General features: G+C 39.7%; 2 protein-coding genes across 5 annotated transcripts in view; both read right to left on the bottom strand.

Moving 5' to 3' along the window:
• The window catches only part of LOC129725641 (60S ribosomal protein L21), a 357,660-nt gene that overhangs the window by 230,023 nt on the left and 115,042 nt on the right, over positions 1–12,595 (bottom strand). The window contains exon 1 of one of the 3 annotated variants that reach the window (XM_055681684.1): positions 3,917–3,928. The exons of the other annotated variants lie outside the window; for them this stretch is intronic. The gene's annotated coding sequence lies outside the window, so the exon portion shown is untranslated. Of the gene's footprint in view, positions 1–3,916; positions 3,929–12,595 lie in introns of those variants that run through there. 3 annotated transcript variants of the gene reach the window in all.
• Positions 1–12,595, bottom strand: part of LOC129725638 (LIM/homeobox protein Lhx6-like) — a 221,331-nt gene that overhangs the window by 192,185 nt on the left and 16,551 nt on the right. The window lies entirely within an intron of this gene.

Below are 12,595 nucleotides of genomic sequence, written 5' to 3'. Positions count from 1 at the left end.
ATCCGAAACTAGGGACGTGAAACTGCCGAACTCTCAATTTTCAAAGGAGGGCACGAGTACTCTCCAAAGTATTGAAATCCCGCAGGTTCGACGTCGTAGCACTGCAGGAAGTGTGCTGGAAGGGCTTGATGGTACGTACGCTCCGGGATGATCATGTCATCTACCAGAGTTGTGGCAACACACATGAGCTGGGGGCAGCTTTTATAGTGATGGGCAAGATGCGGAAACGGGTGATTGAGTGGTGGCTAATCAGCCCTCTAATAGGCAGGTTGAGATCAAGGGCCAATTCTTCAACATCAACATCATAAACGTACACAACTTTCACCTCGGAAGTACCGAAGACGACAAGGTTGAATTCTACGCGCGGTTGGAGCGTGAATACGACCACTGCACATAGAAGTACATACGTTTGAAACCTGATCAAAAGTGAAAAATTCAAAGTTAATAAACTTTGTATTGTAGTATTTCATTTTGAAGTGAGATGTATGCTTGATCACTTGACAGCTCATCAACATCCAAAAGTTATGTTTAAGGTCTTAACGAAAGGTTTGAACCGACCGCAATTCAACAGTTTTTTTGTGCATGATAATGACACTTTGATATCGTGAGCTAAAATATAACGTTCCGAAGATAAACAAGTGATTTTTAAATTAAACAACGATGGAGATTGTTAAAGAAGGTTAATCGAACAGAAATGTGTACTTAGCATGTATGCTAGTCTTTCCAAATACCCAGGTGTTTGTCAAAATCAATATAATAAAACCCTGAATATTTGTTTTTATATGTTAACGCAAAATGGGATAAGTTATGTTTCCGGCAAAATCCGGTCGAACGGCTTATATTACGTGAAAGTGCTAATATTTTTGGTTATAATGGTGAAGAAAAACCTTCCGGATGCTTCCGGTTTCGTGTTTTATCGCTATGTGAAAATAATCAAGAAATTCTTAGTTTTTCGCTTCTTGGATAGTTGTAGCCTTGGTTACCCAAATAAAACTTTATCAAACAACTGAAATGTGTACTGAAAAGTCATTTCATTATAAATTCAAGTATTTGGATAAATTTTGACTCGACTCTGACTGAATTTAAATTTCATTATTAGAAATGTCATCTATCACTTTAAGGTGGGTTACTCCATGCAAAAAATTATCCAAATGCAATCATTAGTTTTTACTATCACAATATGATATGTTTTTAGTGCAAAAAATTTTTCAAAATAATTATGATCAGGTTTGATGTTCTAAGTGTTCCACTGTGCACTGCCCAAAACATGATACCAAGATCGACATCGTGGATTTCAACGCTCGGGTCAACCAGGAGGAGGAATACAAATCGGTGATTGGAAGATTCAGCGCGCACCAACTGACCAACGGGATGGACCAAAAACTTGTCGACTTATCCACCTCCAAGAACAAGGCCGTGCGTAGTACCTGCTTCCAGCACAACCTCCTACACAAGGATATTTGGAGGGTATCAAATCAGACAGAAACACAGATCGACCACGTTCTGATTGATTGTCGGCACTTCTGACTTCTGAGACATCATTGGTGTTTGCTCGTATAGGAGTGCTAACGTCGACTCGGACCACTACCTGGTGATGGTTAAGTTGTGCCCAAAACTCTTCGTTGTTAACAACATTTGGTTCCGACGCCCACCTCGGTTAGATCTCGCGCGACTGCAGCAGCCTAACGTCGCCAAAAACTACGCGCATTCGCTCGACGCTGCGCTGCCGGAAGAGCCAGCTGGAGGAAGCTCCTCTCGAGGACTGTTGGAACACCATCAACACATGTGCGACAAATCCATCGAAGTGGTTCATTAACGAATGTTGGAGGGTGACGGATGAGATGAACGCTGTGCGGGTGGCTCAGATGCGCAGTACCACTCGTCAGAATGTAGAAAGACACAGGCAAAGCATGTAGAGCTGGAACAGCTGCATCATTTTCAGGAAACGTGAAAGTTTTATCAGAATTCAAACGCATCCCGCAGAGGCTTTGTGCCGCGAGCCGAAATGTGCCAAGATAGAGGTGGTAGTATTCTAATGGACGATCGTGAGGTGACAGAAAGGTGGAAGTAGCACTTTGACGAACACCTAAATAGCGCCCAGGCAGAGGACCATAGCGGTGAAAAAAGCGATCCCGTCGTTGCGACAAACGTAGGAGACGTGCCAGACCTAACGATAGTCGAAAAACAATAAATCGGCTGGGAAGGAAGCCTTCGGAGCGGAGCTCATAAAGATGGTCTCATAAAAGTTGGCCACCTGTTTGCACCGGCTGATTGCAAGAATTTGGGATACAGAACAGCTACCGAAGGAGTGGACTGGAGGAAATAAGTCACTCTTGTAATAAAACTTAAGAGTGAACTGTATAACAGTTTTCTTCGAAGGAATGTTATTTTTAATTAGAGAGACTTTCAGCTTTTGGTTGGTTTGCCTATGAAAATGGAATCTAATTGTGGCGCGATATTGGCAAAAAGAACGAGGCTTCGAGGTTACTCCTTACTCTTGACAAAACCAGTGCAACATTCCAATAGATCGACAACAGTTGAAGAGATTGGATATGAGGCAGGACCGCAAGGTTAGCATACAGTTACGACAGTCTGTCAATGTATTTTTTTCAATAGCTAAGAACATACACTCGATTGGGGTTTATCAATTTGATGGTCTGAAGCGGTCAGTAATAATTCTCTTTCAACTCTCTCTACTGGATTTTCGATTGGGAAAATACTTATAATCGGTATCGCAAACTGGGGTGACTTTGGTCACTTTTTTGAATATATCTTGAACATTTTAGGAACATACTGAATACAAACTGTTTAATATTTTTGAAACAAGTACTGGCATGCATTGAGCAAGATTTAGTCATTACTACAATTGTTTAGCACTAATTCTGCTGTTTTTAAATATGCTCTAAAATTTCATTCATTGTTTGGATGATTTTTGAGTGAAACTTTGCTGCTTTAACAGGTTTGAGCAGTCTAAAACGACTTAATTGAGTTGTTAAATATGAGTAGCAATTTGGGGGCCATTCACATTGCACGTGAACAGTTCATACTGGCGAATGTCAAAGATTCATATAAAATTTTAAGAATATCTTGATTAATTATTCACGGAAAGAGAAGGGGTTTTAAAATCACCAATTCACATTGCCTTTGAGAAAAATTGCATAATTTTTAATGAAAATTGTTGTTATAATAATAATTTTATCTTGAGAACTAATCTGGGAACAGAATTTAAAAAACTTTACGTATCGCAGCTTGTTGTTTTGTATTTACTTGAACCCATTTAGCACGAAAAACACTGTTCAAATAGCAGGAAATGTTTGAATAGCAGCAAAGTAGACAAACATTAACACAATCAGTGAGAATTACAACAAATCCCAAGCTCTACGAGCGCTTTTTATCACAAATTCGAAAAAAAGGTAGAGTGATCATAGTCACCCCGCTGATCAAAGTCACTCCGGTTTACGGTACTTACCGTTCAATTAGACGACTTGTTACGTGTCAAGAAGTTCAATTATGCGACCTGTGACGTGTCAAGAAGTTATCAACATGTTGCTCGGTTCTGGGCTGTGTTTCGTCAGTTTCTCAGGCGTCCCATGACCCGCAAGTCTTCTTCGATCTGATTGATCCATCGTGCACGCTGCGGCCCTCTATTCTGGTGCCAGTAGGGTTGCTGAAGAGAAGCGATTCCACAGCACAGCACAGGGTTGTCAGCCCACCATAGCCTATTACCATTCGCCAGTTGTGCAATGGGGTTCTCTCGAAATCTCCAAGGGAGTTACAGTCCTCCGCGAGAAGTATTGTTGTCTCCATTCCGGAGAAGACTATACTGCCGTTCCAATCATAGTAGTCCCATGTTCTACACAAACCTTATGTACGCTGGGACAACTATGCTTGGAAGGGCAGTATAGGTCTTATCAGATGTCAACTTCATGCACTCGATTCAGTCGAAGTGTCTTCTGGAGTAAAAAGTAAACACGAATTCCAGCCTGGATGCGTCTCTAGATCTCTTTGCTGGTGTTATTGTCGGTGGTTACCAGTGACCCCAAACACGTAAACTTTGTCTCCTTGGAGTCTCACGCTCACAAGTATTTTGTTTTCGACGCATTTATCCGCAGTCCGTTTCGTCTGGCTTTCAGTCGGGAGTAGGCCCCCTCCGCCGACGTAAAGATACGTGATATGATGTCAAGGTTTTCCATAAAGCTCAGAAGCTAAATTGACTTTGTGAAAAACGTGCCCGTCCTCCGAATAATACCCTAGATCAACTTGTTTTAACCTTCTACCCTGAAAAAGTCACAACACTTGCGGCATGGCGGTTTTGATCAATCACGGCGGCTTGGTACTGACTCACAAACCTTCTGGTTGAAGGTGATAGACGACGGAACAGGACCTGCGAGAGTATTTTGAGATGTCACGTTAGTTACGGGACTCCAGTTTGTTGCCCTTTTTGTAGATGGGGCCGACGACTTCCTCCATCCACTCGTCTGGTAGCTTTTCCGCCTCCCAAGTTCTGGAAATGATCCAAGCGCCTCTCTACCGTGCTCAAAGAGCTCGCTTGGCAGTCCATCTTTGTCGGCGGATTTTTTGTTTTCAGGGTATCATTTCGTTTTCGAATGTATTGGATAGTACTGGTTCATTTCAGCCGTATTCCGGAAACCGAAAGTCATAATTTTGAACAGCAATATGGCAGTTAATATCCAGTAGAGTGGCCATATTTGATTTGGCCGTTTTTGAAACTATCGATCTTAATGAGCACCGGGCTGAAAAAGTTTCCATTTGACCTCTACAATAAGCCATGAAAATTTGAAGTTGATCGGTGTTTATTTAATGGACCCACAAAGCGCTTATATTTTAGAAATCGATTGACATGAAAATTATACGGAGTTTTTTCTTTTTCTTAACATATATCTCTCGATAAACGTATTCAAATACCCTTGTATTTTTATTAAACCGTTATATTATTATCCTAATTCAAGTTTAAAATAATCTAAAATTTTTGGTATTTGTTAAAAAGTTTTTTGAAAAGATTTTGAATGAGGTGGGTATTTTTACGGTATGAATCAACAACATGCAATATAAACTGAAGTTCGTCTTCATTATGTGTTGGAACACGGTTAGAATTTTTCATGAATTTAACACCATGTTCTGTGGCGTCGTTTATAGCGAATAATTTTTTATAGAAGTTTGCTATTCCTCATTAATTTTCTATTCGGCTGGGTCACGGTCGAAAAAATCAATATTAAGTTCAAAACTGGAAAAGAAAGCATTGGTTTTGTATAAAACGAGATGGGATAAATTATATACTAGTAACTGTTCAGGATTTTATTGCTTGCGACATTCGACATCAGCTATTTAAGGCCAAACGGTATTGAAACCAAAAATGGCCGACTTCGAGCCACCACTTTGAATTTTCAAAGGCACAGAACTCGGTAACAGGTAATGCGTCATCTGTGACAACGCTGTTTTATGTTTGCTGCGGTGAAGCAAACATAAAATAGCGTTTTCACAGGGAATGCATTATCTATTTCCGAGTCTTGTGCTTCTGAAAATTCGAAGTGGTGGCTCGAAATTGGCTGTTTGTGGCTTCAATACCGTTTCACCTTAAGGACCATTCGCTTTCAATCGGCTGATCAATTTTTGTATAATTTCAAGCGGGATATCAAGCCAATCCAACTTATTCTGCGCTTAAATACCACAAGCGATTCTTCATCTTTTCAGTTACAGCGTCTGAAACGACTATCAATTTCGATATATGCGAAAGAATCATGTAGAAAATTCCTAACTTGAATCATACATTGGATAGCATTCGTACACCCGAAAAACACCTGAATGTAAAGTTTGACTATAAAAAGGGACATGTCTCGAATGCAATTTATCAATTATCAGAGCAAATATTTTCGTAGGCAATAAATGTTTTTTTTTACCATGAATCTTGCGTGTGATAAGTGAAAAAGGGTCGCTTTACAACCAAGTAATGTGAATGCTAACTCCAAGAGCACTTCATAATAGCCGCGAACTTGATTGCATAAAATTGCTTAATTTGATTGCAAGCTTCATCGAACCATTTCGAGCGAACTTTTGGATCATTGAAACTGTGAATGATTTCGTTTGATGCTCTTGTAAAATGGTTGAAGAAAGGTGTTTAAGGTTCGATGCTTTTGCTTTTGGAATATATTTTGCATGAAGTTCATAGATATGAAGAAGACAAGTTATATTGGTTAGTTTTCGATTCTTTTCCGAAATATTCCAATCCACTAGCGTATTATCAGCTTCTTAGGCGATATTTTTGCCGGAGCTCAAATCAATTTTAAGCGCGCCTAAGAACTTTGCTGTTCTATCATAACTCATAAGAATTACAATTCGATCAACATGAGATCTACCGACTATATTTGAAAAAAATCACCGTCCTAGTGAATTTAGATAACTAGTGCTGAACTGTTTCATAGAAAAAAATAATAATAATACTAAAACTAACATTAAATCCATACAAAAAGCTCTTGATAACTTCAATGATTTTGCTTCATCAATCCGATTGTGATGGTTCACTAGGGATATAATCACTGAATGGCAGCTTCAAATCCTCTAACAAATACAAGTGGTCATTCATTTATTACGTAACGTACTCAGAAGAAGAAGATATTCAATGAAGAGTTCCATTGTGCGAGGCCCCCATGCAAAATTGTGTTATTCAGGAATAGAAGGTATTCAAAATTGCTAAAATTTAGCGTTCTGTAACATGTGAATGTCCCTTATGATATGGTTTAATGATTAAAGAGTAATTCGACACAAAATATACAACTATTTTAAGAAACTAAGGCAAAAACTTCATGAAGAGATGAAAAAAAAAGAAATTCTTATGAGAATCTATTTTTTTAAATATAAGCGTTTTGTGGGTCCAGTAAATGAACTCGGATCAACTTCAAATTTCTATAGCTTATTTTTGGAGTAAAAAGGAAACTTTTTTCGCCCGGCGCTCATCGAAATCGCATGATGTTACAAAAATGGCCACTCTAATATCCAGTCTCTTGATAGCATATTGATTACGGAAACATTTGGTTTGCTTTGTTGCCCAACAACCGGAAGTCACCATATTGAAATTCAAAATGGCGTCTGCAGTCGATTTACGGCTTTTGTACATCATTCCGGTCCTAAAAGTACCGATATCCGATGGTATTTGACTTGGATTTCAGTTCTGACTGGCGAAAACTGCGTTCAAAACGAAGCTCTATATTTTCAACAGTACAATACAACAGTAAGCATCATAAAATCATTATTTTCCGCATTTCAGTGGATGCATATCTTATTTTTCAACCGGTTGCACCAAGAACGAAGGAAATCCGTTGAAAACTAACTGAGTTTTAAGTATTTGAAGTTGGATAATTTTCGTGACGCGCTCGATGTTTTGGTATTTCGATTGCATATCAGGATGCGACGGTTTCATTTAGTTCATTTTTCCGATATTTTTCTTATAGATTTCTGAGAATAAATCACAGCAAATTCTCATACTGCATTTTAGTTCTGTGTATAGTTAATGTAATCTTCCAACAACAAAAATTTGGTTGAACATATTACCTTTTATAGCTTAGCTGTGAAATGCGATATATTTAGTGATTTGAATAAAATTATAAGTGGAAAGTTCACCACCCGTGAACAAATTCAGAAACACTATATGCTAAGACGTGGCACAAACGACACACGACCACCACCGTAAAACCTGGCGCAAAAGAGTATAGTGAGTGCCATTTCGGAGCGCGTTTAGCAATCACTTGATTGCTATTTGCCCTTCTTGTTTTCACTCAACCCAGGTTATTCCATCGCTCCTGCCACAGTCCAGTAACAGGGTAGGAGGAAGAAGCTTAGTATGTTGCGATGTCCTGTTTCGTGCAAAACAACGTTCGCGAGGTGGTGGTCTCCTAGTGTACCCAGCAAGTGGCAATTTACTTGCTGTTGCTTTACTCGATGGCAGCCAAGGGGGTGTTGAAATGAAACGAGTTGATTGATTAAATGTGAGTGATTTACGAAATGAAGTAATTTTCGGCCGCGCGCGTCGATCTCCACGCCGCGGTAGCAAATTTACCTTCCTGGCATATTCTCGACCAGAAACGGCGTGGGAGACCGGCACCGGCGGATTGTACTCTCCGGTGTGATGGCTTCGGCTTCTCAGATGGACGGGAAAATTAATTAAATAAATGTGCGAGCTCGGTAAAGCGTTCGAGGAATGTGCGACCGTCGTGTCCCGGTCTGATTGAAGTGCCGCAAGAAGGAGTGTGACACAAGAGGAATCAGGGGGGTGGAGGGGCGGAATAAAATGCGTATAATTGAACAACAATGGGGTGGAAATTAATGTCCATCGGTAATTTCAATGGATTCGATTGAATGGTTTTGGGGCTGCACGGTAAATAATTGGAGCTTTGCAATTACGCTGAAACTTCATTCCGTTCTCGAATATAAATTATTAAAGTTACCTATTTGAGAGTACACGCTAACACGCCGTTTCGTTGTTTAGATTCTGACCGTGCAGTGTGGGCTGACTCATAATTATTACAATATTTTATAGAGCTTTGCTCGACCGATAGTCCAACATGATCCTAGTGTTGGAATTCAGCTAGTAAAGGTGAAATTTTGACTATTTATCTGTTGACATTGTATTAAAGTTGGCCAAATTTTAAGTATCATAATTTACAAATACCAAATATAGAACCACAACATTGCGTAATACCAGCAGCTTGTGCTAAATTTTTAAAATAACTGAAGAAAATTGGATGTAAGTTTAAATGAAAAATATTTTTACTTTAGAAAAGGCTATAAAATGTGATCTCAGAATTACTGTGTATTGAACTGTTGCTTAGTCTAGATTAACTTCTTTTTCATAGTTTGTTTTATTCTTGATGAGAATATGTTGGTTATTCATCATGAATGTATGATTCTGATAAGCACACGAAAACGTAGTAGAAGAAAGCGCTGCTACTGCACAGAAGATGAAGAGTACGAAGCACTAAGAATAACTTTTTGCGTCGGTACAACCATTTATCGCGAAATGTTTGATGATCGTATTTGCATTTGTTTGAGGAGATAAATAACAATCAAGAAATTGATGGAATGCGAAAAAGTATGTTGGAGTAAGTTAAATTATATAGAATAGTTTTATTACTTTTAAATAAAAAAGTTAAAGTGCGTAATATGATGAAGTCTAATGGATTTCAGTTGAATATGATTGAATAAGATATACTAATAGTGGAGTATGATCATACACAAAATAGAAATTCTATTCAGCATCCATTATCTCATTTGAAAAAAAAAACTATCGTAGAGAAACAGTATGCTATATGAGTAAATTAGCGAAAAACCCGAATCAAACAACCCAAAACGAATCAGTGTGGGTGAGCTGTACCAGCAACGTTTTTCCACCACTTTCTATTTCGTTTTCAATGTGCAGCGAAAACAGCAACAGTCAGCCTGGTTCTGGCAGGCAGTGCCTTGAACTCATTCCACCGTAGCTCTGCACATGTGAACTGCTTGCTTACATACGCACTGAAGGCATTCTCCGAAGCCATTTTCGTTATTATTATTACTTAATTTAATCCTGCTGCTTTCCTTTTCGCTCCCACACATACACACACACACAAGTCATTCATCAGATTCCAGCAAGCTTGCCAAAAGCAGCCTAACGTGGAAAGTGTAGCGAAAATAAAGACGACGTCATGTGTCGTTATAAGGTATTAACTTTGAGCGAGGCCATTCTGTAAGCGAATTTGGAGCAAGTCGCATATACACAAACAGATCCTTCTTCATTCATCGCAGCCCCGCCTGGTGTCCCTGGTGGTCCCAGCGATAATGGTGGCAGACTGGAAACCAACCGAGGTCCGGCCCCGTGCTTTAGAAGCAGATTCTACAGTTCCACAAATCAATGTCGATACAATCAATTTCCATTATTATGTGTTTTTCAACATCGCTTCGCATTGCCTCTCCGTGCATGGTGCCATTAAATCACTGCCATCAGAGTATAGTAGTAGTCTTTGATGTGGATGCAAAGGAAATGGGAAAGCGAAGAGAAGCATGCACGTGGAAGGAGTTAAGTGGATTACAAGGATCGTAGATTGAACTTTTTAGTTTGAAAGTTTGTCCATTTGGTGGATTACGAAACAACATCCATCTATTTTGGCTGACAAGTTTACGCTGCCTCCACTTCGCCCCGGTTCACTCTGGAATGTGAAATGGGTTTGGCAATACACCTTAACCATGCAGTCGTGTAAGAGAATGTTTGCCATGAAGCTTGCAACGGTCGTCATCCAAGATTCTGCATTTTGATTCAACACTACGTACTTCTATGATCAACTGAAGAGAGTACAATGTAATGTCTTTTCATTCTAGATTTTAACACACATAATGTATTAAACCCAATCCAATTATTTACACATCGCGGAAGTAACGTGACACGAATAATTGTATTTAACTATAAAACCGATATGTATTCAATAAACAAATTAAATGCATATGCATTTTTAATGCTCAAATTAAACTATCGTCGATGTGTTGCCCGAAAAGCTATTGTAACAAACGGCTGAGTGTCGACAAGTCATATGAAGGGGGCCAGAGCACGAGGCGGTGCGCCGTGCGATAAATAAAACGCAGATGGAGAATTACCTGGGACGAGGACCAGTCAGCGCGCGAAAGCGGAGGAGAACGCCAGTGATTGGATTGAAAAAATGAAAATAAGTGGAAAATTGGCCCGAGAAAGCGTTAAGGGGTAGGAATTTATATCATTTTTCCACCCTGTTGCGGTTGAGCATTGGAAACTGACGCATTCAATAAATGTGTACAAATGGTAAGATATGATTGATGCCCTGATATTCAGAAGAATGCCAGAGCCCACCGTAGGCGGGTTTTGCAAAATACCAAACCTTTGTTTTGTGCTATTTTTACATGTTTGTTAATTAATGATATACTCATGATAGAAACCAGTGACCAGCTGTGATTGAGGCGAACGTAAACAAGAAAACAAAGAAAATTAACAGTCGAATTAACCCTACTCTTTTATGAATCTCTGTTTTTATTGACAGGAGCTTGAAATCTAAAAACCAATCGATCGGTACAAAATAACAATGTTACTAGCAGCAAGAAGGAAACTAAAAACAAAGTCTGTTTAAACAATTTTTAGAGCAAAGAATGATTTTTACTAGTTATTACCTCTCCATGTGTAAATTGGTTGATATGGTATGAAGGAGAAGAAGCGTCAATAAAGTGAAATGACATGTTGTTACAGTATGCAGGAAACAAAAAACCATGAGTTAGTTTAAATAGTTAGTCAGGATAAAATTGGAAATAAATGCAGTTGATTAAACAAAATTTATTGTTTCAGTAGCTTTCATAGTAACAGTTTATAGTGCGTCCAAGCAGGGCTAATTTTTTGCAATGAGGTATATACAGGGGAGGAAAAAGAAAACATTTGTATGCGTTAGTTGCGAAAAACAAACAAACAACACGTACTTTTGGGTTATGACTCAAATCTCCATCAATAAAGCGAATGTCATTTGAAATTTGAAATGGAATTTTGTATTGTTCTCCATTAGATATTTTTCAGCGCTTTTGCAAAAAAATGCCAAATAGTGCCACCATGAATGTTTGTGTTTGTGTTGAGTCCTGATGGTCAAAATGCTCCAAAGACTTTCGATTATCTACAACAGCCGCTACCCTCGCCCGCCACGGTATGAGCTGGAGCGACTTAAACTCCCCAAAGTCGCTACTAAGTACGCGCGAATCCTTGAAGCGGCGTTGCCGGATGAGGGAGAGCTTACCGAAGCCCTTCAGGAGGACTGCTGGAGTACTGTGAAAATATTCATTAACAACGCAGCGGAAGGTGCTGTTTGGATTCGTCGAGAAGAACTGCCGTAACGGCTGGTTCAACGAGGAGTACCAAACAATTCTATACGAGCGAGGGCATTGATGTTGCAGCAAAGGATCCGTCATAACGTGAGCCGATACAAACAGAAACGAAGACAGCCGACTTATCTTTTCCGGGACAAAAAGCATCGACCGGAAGAGCTTGAGTGTGAGGAAATGGAGCGGAAGCTGTATCGTTTTCAAGAAACACGTAAATTCTACAAGAAACTAAACGCATCCCGCGCAGACTTTGTACCGCGAGTTGAAATGTGTCGAGATAAAGATAGAGGAATCTTGACGGATGAACATGAGGTGATCGACAGGTGCAAGCAATGAGCACCTGAATGTCTCAGAGACAGACGACCAAGACGGTAGGAGAAACGACTTCGTCAGCACAACGGATGAGGGAGATAGACCGCCCCCAAAAATAAATGAAGTTGAGGATGCCATCAAGTAACTCAAAAAAAAACATCAGCTGGAAAGTATGGAACTGCAGCGGAGCTTGTCAAGCTGGGCCCGGACAGGCTGGCTTTCTGTCTGCATTAGCTGATAGTCAGGATCTGGGATACAGAACAGCTACTGGAGGAATGGATGGAGGGAGTGATATGCCTAAAAGGCAAGAAGGGGCGAAAATTGGAATGTTAGAACTACCGAGCGATCACGGTTCCCAACGCAAGCCTACAAGTGACCGTAAACGATGTTCGTGAATTCTTTCATCGGA

The sequence above is a fragment of the Wyeomyia smithii genome, chromosome 2, assembly GCF_029784165.1.
Source record: "Wyeomyia smithii strain HCP4-BCI-WySm-NY-G18 chromosome 2, ASM2978416v1, whole genome shotgun sequence".
NCBI lineage: Eukaryota > Metazoa > Arthropoda > Insecta > Diptera > Culicidae > Wyeomyia > Wyeomyia smithii.
The sequence above is the reverse complement of the archived record's forward strand: the minus strand, read 5'-3'. Positions and strand labels throughout refer to the sequence as shown.